At 45.1% G+C, this 12,360-nt stretch overlaps 1 protein-coding gene across 1 annotated transcript in view; it reads right to left on the reverse strand.

Annotated features, from left to right (window-relative positions):
- SNX9 (sorting nexin 9) overlaps positions 1-12,360 on the reverse strand; it is a 378,115-nt gene that overhangs the window by 235,563 nt on the left and 130,192 nt on the right.

Here is a 12,360-nt window from a genome sequence, read left to right on the forward strand (position 1 = left end):
CTTACCTCTATCTATTCCTGTTACCCCCCTTTTTTCCTATTTATTGTACTTCTGTTTTCCTCCCTTCCTATACTGCCTGCCCCTCCCCTCATTTCTCCTTTAGTTTCTCTTTCTTCAAATTCTTCTATCATATTAGGATAGTAAACCACTCAGATATTGTATATGATGTGCAGGATAACAAATGCTAAATAAACTCTTACATTTTTAAATCAGTATTTGGATAAGCACATGGGCGTAGACTGGGGGGGGGGCGAGGGGGGGCAATATGCCCCCCAAACGACGACGAGGCGCCACTGTGCCAGTAGTTTAAAAAAAAAAAAAGCAGGCACGCGCTCCTCTCTGTCCGCTTGGCTTCCCTGCCCTCTCTGTCTGCGTCCCGCCTTCCTCTGACAATCAGAGGAAGGCGGGACGCAGGACAGAGAGGGCAGGGAAGCCAAGCGGACGGAGAGGAGCGTGTCCGTCTACCCCCCTCTCTTCCTCCCTCCCTCCGGCGCAGGCAGCAGTCTTTTCAGCGTTCCTGGCAGCTGTAGCAACATACAAGCTGCCTTCGGCTCTGCCCCGAAGCCTTCTCTTCGTTCCTGTTCCTGCATAGGTGGGAACAGGAACTTGAAGAGAAGGCTTCCGGGGCAGACCGAAGGCAGCGTGTACGTCGCTACCGCTGCCAGGAACACTGAAAAAGACTGCTGCCTGCGCCGGAGGGAGGGAGGAAGAGAGGGGGGTAGACGGAGTCACAAACTTGGACCTCGCGGGGGGGGGGGGGGGCAGCAGAAGGAAGATGGATGGAACTGGGAGGGGTGGGGAGCAGATGGAAGATGGATGGGACTGGGAGGGGTGGGAGGCAGAGGGATGGAGCAAGAGATGGATGGGACTTGGGAGGGGTGGGGAGCAGATGAAAGATGGATGGGACTGGGAGGGGTGGGGAGCAGAGGGATGGAGCAAGAGATGGTTGGAGACTGGGAGGGGTGGGGAGCAGAGGAGGAGCAAGAGATGGATGGGACTGGGGAAGGGGTGGGGAGCAGAGGGATGGAGCAAGAGATGGTTGGGACTGGGAGGGGTGGGGAGCAGAGGGAAGGACCAGGAGATGGATTGACTGGGAGAGGAGGTGAGCAGAAGATGGATGGGATTGGGAGGGATGGTGAGCAGAGGGAAGGAACAGAAGATGGATGGGACTGGGAGGGGTGGGGAGCAGAGGGAAGGAAGGAGCAAGAGATGGATGGGACTGGGAGGGTGGGGAGCAGAGGGAAGCCTACTGGAAAGAGACACTGCATAAAACAGAAGACACTGGACCAAAGCGAATAGAAAAACTAAATGATCAGACAACAAAGGTAGATAAAAGTATTTATTCAGAATTTATTATTAAAAATGTCAGCTTTTTGAAATGTGCATCTGTGATATTTTGCCTGTAAATTTCAATTCCTTCCTCCATATTAGCATATCATTTGCATATGTATATATGCAAATGAATGTGCTAACATGCTCCGCCCATCCTTTGCCCCCCCCCCCCCCCAAATGAAACAGTCAAACTACGCCTATGGATAAGCATAAAGTATTAAATGCAAAACAGGACTAGAACAGATCATGAAACATATCTTTGTTGACCCTCTCAGATGATTTCCCCTTACATATGGAAAAAAGGGGAGATGCAGTAGTTATTTTGGATCTCACGGCAGCATTTAATGTTAGTTCATAATATTTCATTATGTACAGTGATGAAAGTTTTCACCTTCCTGATGTCTCCTCACAGCACAACAAAATTTTTTTTTTCGTGTGCTACTGGGCAAAAACCATTTGTCCTATATAAATTCAGTGTGCGTATTCCAAATCCGAAGGAAATTTTGTTATGCCATAAGTTGCCCAAATGAATTAAGCACTTGGAAAGCATTGAATAATTTTTTACAGAACGAGTTTACTCCAACAATCACCTGATCTACATCAAAGGTTTTCGTAGTAAACAGTATATGAAATGTAATGGAATAACAAAATTTCAAAAAAGTCTCGTATTCCAGTTTAAAAGTCTTAATTCAGCAAGGCCCAGTACTGTTAAAAGTGCTTCAGGCATCTACTTTTGCATATTTTCCCGTTGCAAAACCAGCAGTAGTCCCCCCATCATGTTGGGATTCCAGTGGCCTTGATATCTGTTTCTCCATTGTAGAAATGTCTTATGGAACCTCTTTCCACGTTCGTCACTTACGTGTCCCAAACTGGGTGGGAAAAAGTCAAGATGGGAATGTAAGAAATGCATTTCAATGGCATTCGGCAGCCAAGTTGTTCATATGCTTTAAGCATGTTGTCTACTAGTTCAGCATAGTTTTCAGCTCGTCTGTTCCAAAGGAAGTTCTGCACTACTAGCACAAATGCATCCCAAGCATTAATATTATAAGTGAATAGGGTTTGCATGTATAACTTAAAATCTAGACGTGTCAGGCAAATTCGGACTTCATATTTGGAATCGGCGGGTTCAATTTAGTATAAATCACGTTTTTCTCTCAGTAGCAAAATCATTGTTGCACTGTGTTATTGTATATATGTCACACTGAATGGTGCCAGATCTTTAAACAAAATATAATATTAGACAAAGGGAACCTGAGTAAACACATACCAGTTTTTAAATTATTTCAATTATTTATGGAACAAAGTTATTCAACACCCCATATCACTCACATGAAAAAGTAACTGCCCTTAAAAAACGTAACAGGTTTTACCACCTTTATTATTATTATTATTATTAGCATTTGGTATAGCGCTACCAGACGCTATACCAGCGCTGAACACCTGATACAAAACAGGACAGTCCTTGCTCAAAAGAACTTACAATCTAAGTAATACAGACAACAAGACAGTTTACGGGTGAGGGAAGTACTACACAAGCATTTACATACATTATTCCTCCTTTTCCCATTCATACTTCTCCCATCAATCTCTCACAAGTACAATCTATCAGGACCAACAATTCACACTTGCACTTCATATAGATCTAGGAAGTGCAAGTGTGAATTGTTGGTCCTGATAGAGTGTACCAAACCTAAGAAAACGCTAAAAGGAACAAAATGTAATACACGTGTTTACCTTACACTAAAAATCAAAGTAACATTTTGCCATTTTCCCAAAAAAGAGGGCAAGGAATAAGAGGAACTTGTTCTGCAATATCTTGTTGCAGTAGAAAAGAGCCCTCTCCTCAATCCCTGTGGGAAGAGCGGTTCTTCTTCAGGTTACTTTTCAAGATACAGCAAGAAATTTGTCTGGATGACACAAAGGAAAAGGGCACTCATCTAAAATGCCATCAAGGACAACACAGAAAGAATTAAGGGCAAAATAGAAAAAAAATATGTCACAAAATATCCCTCCTATACAGGCATTTCTACACCTCCAAAGTTAAAAGGAGTGGAGGAGTGGCCTAGTGGTTAGGGTGGTGGACTTTGGTCCTGGGGAACTGAGTTTGATTCCCACTTCAGGCACAGGCAGCTCCTTGTGACTCTGGGCAAGTACTTACCCTCCATTGCCCCATGTAAGCCGCATTGAGCATGCCATGAGTGGGAAAGCGCGGGGTACAAATGTAACAAACAAAAAAAAAAGTATACATGCATATACATGAACATAGCTGCAAGACACCAGTCATTTAGAAAGTCTGCTGTATGCTCTGGGTAAACAGCAGAAAGAAAACAAAAAGTGGAAAATATAAACTCAAAGGAGGCAACAGGTACACTAAGAAGCAGGAAAAAAAGAACCCAAAAAGCAGATGATCAAAGAAAGAACACACACAATGAAACTAATGGAATAAAAAACCCATCCTGAAAAGAACCCAGGAAAAGGCAAAGAAGGGGTTAAAACAAGTAGTGGAAAGAAAATGGAGAGAAATCCTGAGAAGGCCATAATATTGGGACAGACTAAATTCTGCCAGCTATGGTTTCAACTCTTCCCATATGAAAAATGCTAAAGAGGTTAAGCCTCTTCAGCATGGAAAAGAGATAGCTTAGGGAGGATATGATTGAGGTCTACAAAATCCTGAGTGGAGTACAACAGATAAAAGCGAATCAATTTTTCACTCTTTCAAAAAGTACAAAGACCAGGGAACGCTCAATGAAATTACATGAAGGAAAAATTAATTCTTACCTGATAATTTTCTTTCCATTAATCCCAACAGATCAATCAGAGACTTGTAGGTTATGTCCCTCTACCAGCAGGTAGAGATAGAGAGAACCTCCGAGGTTTCCTATAGGTGGACCTGTGCAGCCAAGTAAACCTCAGTATGAACGATACCAAAGCAGTGGAATGGAAACAACAGAAAACTCTCCTGACATTGTCAGACCAAATGCCCAACATACTTCCACCACTTCCAGATTTATTTGTTTTTATTATTTAATCAAACGAAAGTACATTCAGAACAACGAACCTGAAAAAACTAACCAACAAACAAAACCGCAAATAGTAAATCCAATGGGGGGGGGGCCCTCTGGATTGATCTGTTGGGACTAATAGAAAGAAAATTATCAGGTAAGAATTCATTTTTCCTTCCATAGCGTCCCACAGATCAATCCAGACTTGTGGGATGTACCCAAGCAGTTCTCAAGTAGGGTGGGACACCCCTAACCCGGCAGAAATCACCGATGAGCCAAACACCGCATGCTGCCGAGCTGCCACATCCACCCAATAATGATGAGTGAACGTATGGACCGAAGCCCATGTAGTGGCTCTGCAGATATCTTCCAGAGAAACCAAACGGGACTCTGCATAGGAGGAAGCCTGAGCTTGCATAGAATGAGCACGAATTTGCGCAGGAGCTTGCTTGCCCAATGCCATGTAGGCCGAAGTGATGGTCTCCCACACCCAACGGGCTATGGTGGCCTTGGAAGCCATATGACCCTTCTTATTGCCTCCAAAAAGGACGAAAAGATGGTCAAAAAGAACGAAATTCATTCGTCACCCTCCAAATACCTGAGAAGAGCCCGTCTCACGTTGAGGCAGCAAAGAGCCCGGAATTGCTCGGGGTAATCTTCCTGGCGAAAAGTCGGCAAATGCAGACACTGCGCCAAATGGAAACGAGAAACCACCTTTGGCAAAACAAAGGAACTGTCCTAATCAATACCCCTGCCTCCGTAAAACGTAGGAAGGGGTCTCTGCAAGAAAGAGCCTGCAACTCTGAATTCTCCAAGCCGAAGTAATGGCTACTAGGAAAATCGCCTTCAAGGTAAGATCCTTAACCATAATCCCAGATAAAAGTTCAAAAAGAGGACGCCGAAATGCTTTGAGAACTAGATTAAGGTTCCAGGATGGCAGAACTGGCACGTGCGGAGGTCGCAACCGATTTATACCCCTGAAAAAACAACCACATCCGGGGTGGGAGGCGATCGACGCCCCCTGAAGCCGGCCTCTAAAGCATACCAGAGCTGCCACCTGCACCTTAAGAGAACTCAACGAGAGTGATTTCTGTACACCCTCCTGAAGAAACGCTGAGGATAACCGATACTGAAGCCGCTGACAATCCTGAACTCGCACACCACAAATCAAAGGTACACCACACCCTAGCATAAGCTATCAAGGTGGATCTTTTCCGAGCCTGAAGCATCGTAGCGATAGCCGCAACCAGATACCCCTTTCCTTCTCAACTTCGTCCTTTCAAGGGCCAGGCCGTAAGACCAAAGGGGGAGGGATCCTCCATCATGACTGGACACTGTAGCAAGAGAACCGTCCTGCCTGACCATATCCGCGTACCAAGTACAATCTGGGCCAATCCAGGGCCACCAGGATCACTCGACCGGGATGACTGGCAATGTGAGTCAGTAACCTGCCCCACCATAGGCCACTGGGAAGGCATAGAGCAGGCCCCTGGGCCAAAGTTGTAAAAGAGCATCGATGCCTTCCAAGCCCAGCTCTCGTCCCCTGCTGAGAAACGGGAAAACCTTCGAATTGAATGAGGTGGCCATTAAGTCCATCTCTGGCAGCCCCCAACGGGCAGCTATCTGATCGAAGGCCAGAGGGGAGAGCGTCCACTCCCCCGGCTCCAACTGGTGGTGACTGAGAAAGTCTTGCTTGCACATTCTGTGACCCCCGCTAAATGAGCCGCCGCCAAGGAAAGAGATGAGTCTCTGCCCAACAGCAGATCAGGGCCGCCTTGTGCGCTAGTCATGCACTCCTGGTGCCTCCCCTGATGGTTCACGTAAGCGACCGCCGTCGCATTGTCCGAGAGAACTCGAACTGGGCAACCAAGGAGAAAAGACAAACTCCCAAAGGGCCAGACGAATCGCCAACAACTACAAGTGGCTGATGGACCAAGACGCCTCCGTCGAGGTCCAAATGCCCTGGGCCGTCTGTTGGAGACAATGAGCCCCCAACCAGACAGCGACGCATCCATTGTCACGATCTTCCATTCCGGGGTTTGCAGAGGAAAGGCCAGATTCTTTTGAATGAACCACCAGTGTATAATTGTGTGCAGATGGGTCAAACATGGCACTCAAACCTCGTAATCCTCTGAGAGAGGAGACCAACGGCTCAGAAGGTGCCACTGCAGGGGGCGCATGTGAGCTCTGGCCCACTTTACCACATCCAAGGTGAAGGCCATGGAACCCAGAACTTGTACATAGTCCCAAGCCCGCGGGTTCGGAGTATGGAACAGAGCTTGCAACTGATCCTGCAACCTCTGTGCTTGAGCTGAAGGAAGAGAAACTATCCCTGTTCGGGTATCGAAGCACACTCCCAAGTATTCCAGTGTCTGGGAGGCGTAAGGCTGCACTTTGGGAAGTTGATCACCCAACCAAGCGATTGAAGCAACCCGACCACTCTGTCGGTTGCCCGTCGACTCTCCTCGAAAGAAGACGCCCGCAGAAGACAGTCGTCTAGATAAGGATGGACTTGAATCCCTTCCTTTCTGAGACTGGCCGCCACTACGACAAGGACCTTGGATAAAGTCCGAGATGCTGTGGCTAGGCCGAAGGGAACCTTCAGCAAGTCTAAATCAGCAGCAGGCAGTGCGTAAAGACGCGACATAGCTCTAGCAACCTTAAGCCCACTGTCCGGCGTATCACACTGTGCCGAAATAAGGATTTTCATGGCTTCATGCACATGAAAGGAATGAGGTGGGCATTTGGTGCCAGACATAATAGAGGGACCGGACCTGTTCCCCCTGATTCCGGGGGGGTGAAATGGCCAAAACCTCAAAAGCCCTAATAATCAGGTAGGGAAGCTCTTCCCTGCAAAAAACACCAGCCATCAGGTCATCCCCCTCTTCAGAAGGCAGGGTGTCCTCATCTGCCAAACCTAATGATTCTGAGGGAGAGCCCGGAGACAAAACCGGGCCATCTGTGTCAGATAGCTCCTCGGGATCCAAAATCTCCACCCGGGGATGTTTTGGCAGGAAATACTGAGAGGCTGCAGCAACCAAGTTTGCTGAGGAGAGACGGGGCTGCCTGAAGAGAAGCTCCTGACTTCTTCAGAAGAAAGGCACTGTGAATTAATGAAAGAAAATCCAGTGAAAAGGATCTGAATGGGACTCCCCTGCTCCCTCTAAATTGCTTTCCTCCATTGAAGCCTGTGCCACAGAAGTGCGCTGTGCCTCCTGTCTGTCAACTGCCACGTGCAGAGCTGGTCACGCCTGAGAGGAAAAAATGGCGCCCGCCGACGCGTGCTGCACTAACTGCCCCGAGGAAACCGCTGAAACCATCCCCTGCGCTTCCAACTCACCGGACGCCTAAGGGGAACCCCCGTCGCGCTGAACACCTGCTGTGGCTGACAACGGCATGACTTGCACGCCCCCACACCCTGCTCTCCCGCCCCCACAACCGGGAACAGCACTTAGCCGCATCAGAAGGCACTGACATGCTCCACAAACGCCTGCCACTCAAACAGACTCAGCAGCCTGTCTAGCTCCTCCGTATGATTAAACAAAAACAAAGTCTTTTAAAGAGACGCTTACATTATTTTTTTTTTACTCAGGAGAGAAAGGCAACACCCGATCAGGACCATAGCCCTAGGTGACGGAGGAAAGGTAGGGGGAGACCAGGAGGGACCTTGCACCACCAGGTGTACACCAGAAGCTACAAACAGCCACTCAACCCGACTGTGCTAAACTAGGCCCAAAGGACACCAGTAGCCAAATCAAACCAGAGCAGCACAGAGATTTCCCTCCAACTGCTGGATAGACAGAATATTGAGGTTTACTTGGCTGCACAGGTCCACATATAGCAAACCTCGGAGGTTCTCATCTCCACCTGCTAGTAGAGGGACACAACCCACAAGTCTCTGGATTGATCTGTGGGACGCTATGGAAATACTTTTAAAACAAACAGAAGGAAATATTTTTTTCACTCAAAGAATAGTTAAGCTCTGGAACTTATTGCCAAAGGATGTGATAACAGCAGTTTGCATATCTGGGTTTAAAAAAAGGTTTGTACAAGTTACTGGAGGAAAAGTCCACAGTCTACCACTGAGACAATGGGGGATGCTATTGCTTGCCTCGGGATTGGTAGCACGGAATGTTGCTACTAAATGGGTTTCTGAAGTACTTATGGCCTGGATTAGCCACTGTTGGAAGCAGAATACTAGGCTAGTTGGACCATTGTTTGACTCAGTATGGCTATTCTTATGTTCTTAACTCCACACCACCTACAAAGAATGTGGAGTGCATCTCCAATCAAGAAGATTGAAAAACAGCCTCAAAGTCTTAGGAGGCAGGTCTTGGTCTTGGCATAACAGTCTTACAGACTGAAGGAATATGGTCAGTTGCAATTTGGAATGAAGATTTGGTTAAAATCTGTTTGCTAAAAAGTCTGTTAAAAAGCTGTGTAACTGTAGAGCCAGCTGGCTATATATGGCTACATGCTCTGTATGCTTTCATTCTGGGTTTTTGAGCTCGACACTGCCCAGTGAGCTTCTGGAGTACTCGTGAAGGACTGTAGCATGAAAGAAAGCAGAATGAAAAAAAAATCTAAGTTAGAAACCTAAAAGATGAATGCATAAATTGCTCTGGGCAAAGTAACCAAGACAGAGCAGGATAAGCAAGTTGGTAATCCCTACTTAATGAGCACAGAAAAAGCATAGGACTTCCTTTAAATGCAAAGGAGAACCATACATAAGCTACGGGGGCAAAACAAAAAAAAACCACAGGTGTGAGCTGGGAATGATCTGTTTTGTACATCCTATTTCCTCTACACTTCTCTAAGCACCTGCTGCCTGACACTGTTAGGTGCAAGATGCTAAGCTATATACTCAAATAAGTTCCTCCAGTCTAGTCCATTTTAGGTTCTTATCAAATTTTTAAATGAAATGGTCATAATGAAAGCAGCATTTCTTTTCCCAAAAAGCACAAAAGCCATCAAAAATGAAGCTCAACAGAGACTCAGAAATCAAACTGTGGGAAAAAAAAGACATTCTGAATAATTTAGCAAATCTCTTACTGAACAACAAACCTCTGGGTAAATGCTTTAAGAGGGAAAAAAATGAAAACTTGTGACTGTAACAAGAGGCAACTCACAAGATACCATTAGGAACAAACAAATATTTACACTCAAATGCATATTATCCATCTCGGACTATTCTTCTGGCATTGTGCTTTTATACTTTAGAGTTCTGTTCCTTTAAACAGGTTTTTATGTAATATGGACAGCTAGAACAAATCACTGGTGCACTATGTCGTCTGATCTGAAACTCGTACTAGGTTGTGGTCCAAGAACACTATAGAATTTGATGACTAATGTGTGCAGCTTCTCAAATTTTTGTTTGGCTCTTTTAATTTTATCTTTTCTTTTTCCATATTCAATATCAAAGCATCTACATCTTTGAAGAAAAAGTATACCAATTTCCATATAAGCTCTCAAGAAAAAAATTTTTACAACAAAATTAGTCATTATCAATATACTAAGGGGTCCTTTTACTAAGGCACACTAACAGATTTAGCATGCACTAAGGGGCCCTTTTAGTACCTGGCGGTAAGGCCACTGCCAGGTTTCCGTGCGGGAAATCCGCCCTACCACCAGCCTCACTCAAGTAGTTCTGGATTACGCTGTTTGTGGTAATAGGATTTTTTTTTTAATTCGTAGCGCCAGGGTATGCTCAGTAGTAATCTGGCAGCGCATGTTACCTCCAGAGCCCTCACTGCTTCCTAAATAGGAGGCAGTAAGGGCTCTAGAATAGACATTCAGCAACTTTTTACTGCCCCTTTAAAAAAAAAAAAAAAAACCAACAACATTTTACCAGCAGTGGTAAAAAGGTGGCCTCGGCGTTTGGCAACTCCACATGCAGATGCCACCGTGGGTCACCTATTACCGTTGTTTGGTAAAAGGGGCACTAAAAGCCATGCAACCTATTATATTCCTATTTTTTCTATAGGTTTTCTTTCTACAGGTGCAAATACTTCTGCTACTGTGGTTGGGAAGCATATCACCAAAGCTGTTGCCCCAGTTATAGCATCTGCCTCTGTGAAAAAAAACAGAGAGGCGGAAGCAAAGGAGAGCTCCTCCAGGGCAGACTTCCTCCATTCTTGCAGTGAGGAGGGGTCTGAAGATCCCTCAAGATCAACTTCAGATCCACAGAGCAGTCTGAGTGAACAAAATAGTCTTCATGGGAAGTCTGAGTCTGTACCGCTTCCTCCCCCAAAGGGCTGAAAAGGAGTTTCGTATCTGTTGGTGCTGGCTCCCATATCCAGTGAGGCACAGGGCATTGGTCTCCAAAATGGGCTGGAGTGGCACCATAATCTGTGCCAGTGCTCTCTACCTCCGTGTTACACCGACATAGGACATGCACCAGCTCCTCTTGTAATATGACCCAGAACTATTCAAGAGTACGTATCAGGAAAGGCGGGGCCGGTGGGGATGTGCATAGAGCATGTGAAGATGTCGGAGCCTAATCAGAGCAAGGTCCCTGCTTCATGGAGACTGGCACATCAGCATCACTCTGACAGAGGGGAAGCAGACCTCCCAGTGCCGATGCTTCTCGGGTATCAGGTTTGCTGGTTTCCCGGACCTCCCACAAGGACCGATGCTGGTGCTTCTTCACCTTCGCTCAGTACCCTAGCATTGGGGTCCTTCAGTGCCACAAGGGTGAAGCAGAATCTACAAAAGTCTTCAGTGTCGGGCCCAAAGATCTTCAGCCCGGTTGAGGCAGGGGGAGACCTCCATGTCAAGGAGTCTGCAGGTCAGTCCTGATAAAGCGGATATTCAAATTCTTATCAGAGATTTTTTTTAAAAAAGGCATATGAGGAAAGCATTCTTATGTCAAAAAAAGGTTCTAGAATTGTGGTTTTTCAACATTTTTGCTCATTTTTTACTAATTTGTGAACAAAATTGATAGTATTTATATCTATATTTCTTTGTGACTCTGGGCAAGTCACTTAACCCTCCATTGCCCCTGGTACAAAATAAGTGCCTGAATATATGTAAACCGCTTTGAATGTAGTTGCAAAAACCTCAGAAAAACGGTATATCAAATCCCATTTCCCTTTCATCTATGCTTTCTTTGCCTCCTACCCTAACAATTCCTTTATGCAATAAAGTTGATGGAAATTTCAGTTGAACAAGTCTATGACATATTCTTTATTCGATGCTTACAGTAGTTTGGACCAATGCTCTGTTGGATGTCTAAACCAATAGGTTCTGACTCACATGGTTTTTGTAATATGCAGTGTCAAATCCTAAAGTTCGGAGGGGAAAAGGTTGTGCAGCATAGATTATTTCCTTAAATTGGACAATATAATAATATACATAAACACACACAAAGGCCTTTTTTTTTTTGCAAAGGATATCATCATAAGTACATGAAACAGAACACCTATTCCTCAGGAAGAATAATGCTGTGCAGTCAATGAAAGGGCAATTTCAAAAGCCATTTAAGCACAAATAACGCTATTTTAGCCCAGGAAAAATGATTTTATAATACTGCTCATCCTAAATGCAGATTAAAAAAAAAAAGTCACACATTTATAGTGCCATTTTTTATGTACTTTTACCTGTCTGCTATAAGGGGGAAGCATGCATACTTTACAATTTTCTTTTTAACTTGGAAAATGTTATCTGCATAAAACTTAGCATGTGTGAAAATATGCAGGCAGTTTTCCTAAGATAAATTTTCAAAGTCAAAGTAACATACAGCAATGTCTGCATAATGAAAAGCATTAACCTGTGGACAAAGGGGAACCGGTTGATATTGTGTATCTGGATTTTCAAAAGGCGTTTGACAAGGTACCTCATGAAAGGCTACAGAGGAAATTGGAGGGTCATGGGATAGGAGGAAATGTCCTATTGTGGATTAAAAACTGGTTGAAGGATAGGAAACAGAGTGGGTTTAAATCGCGACAGGATTGTGAAAAATTACAAGAGGACCTTATAAGACTGGGAGACTGGGCGGCTAAATGGCAGATGACGTTTAATGTGAGCA

Source organism: Microcaecilia unicolor, chromosome 3 (assembly GCF_901765095.1).
Source record: "Microcaecilia unicolor chromosome 3, aMicUni1.1, whole genome shotgun sequence".
In the NCBI taxonomy this organism is placed as follows: Eukaryota; Metazoa; Chordata; class Amphibia; order Gymnophiona; family Siphonopidae; genus Microcaecilia; species Microcaecilia unicolor.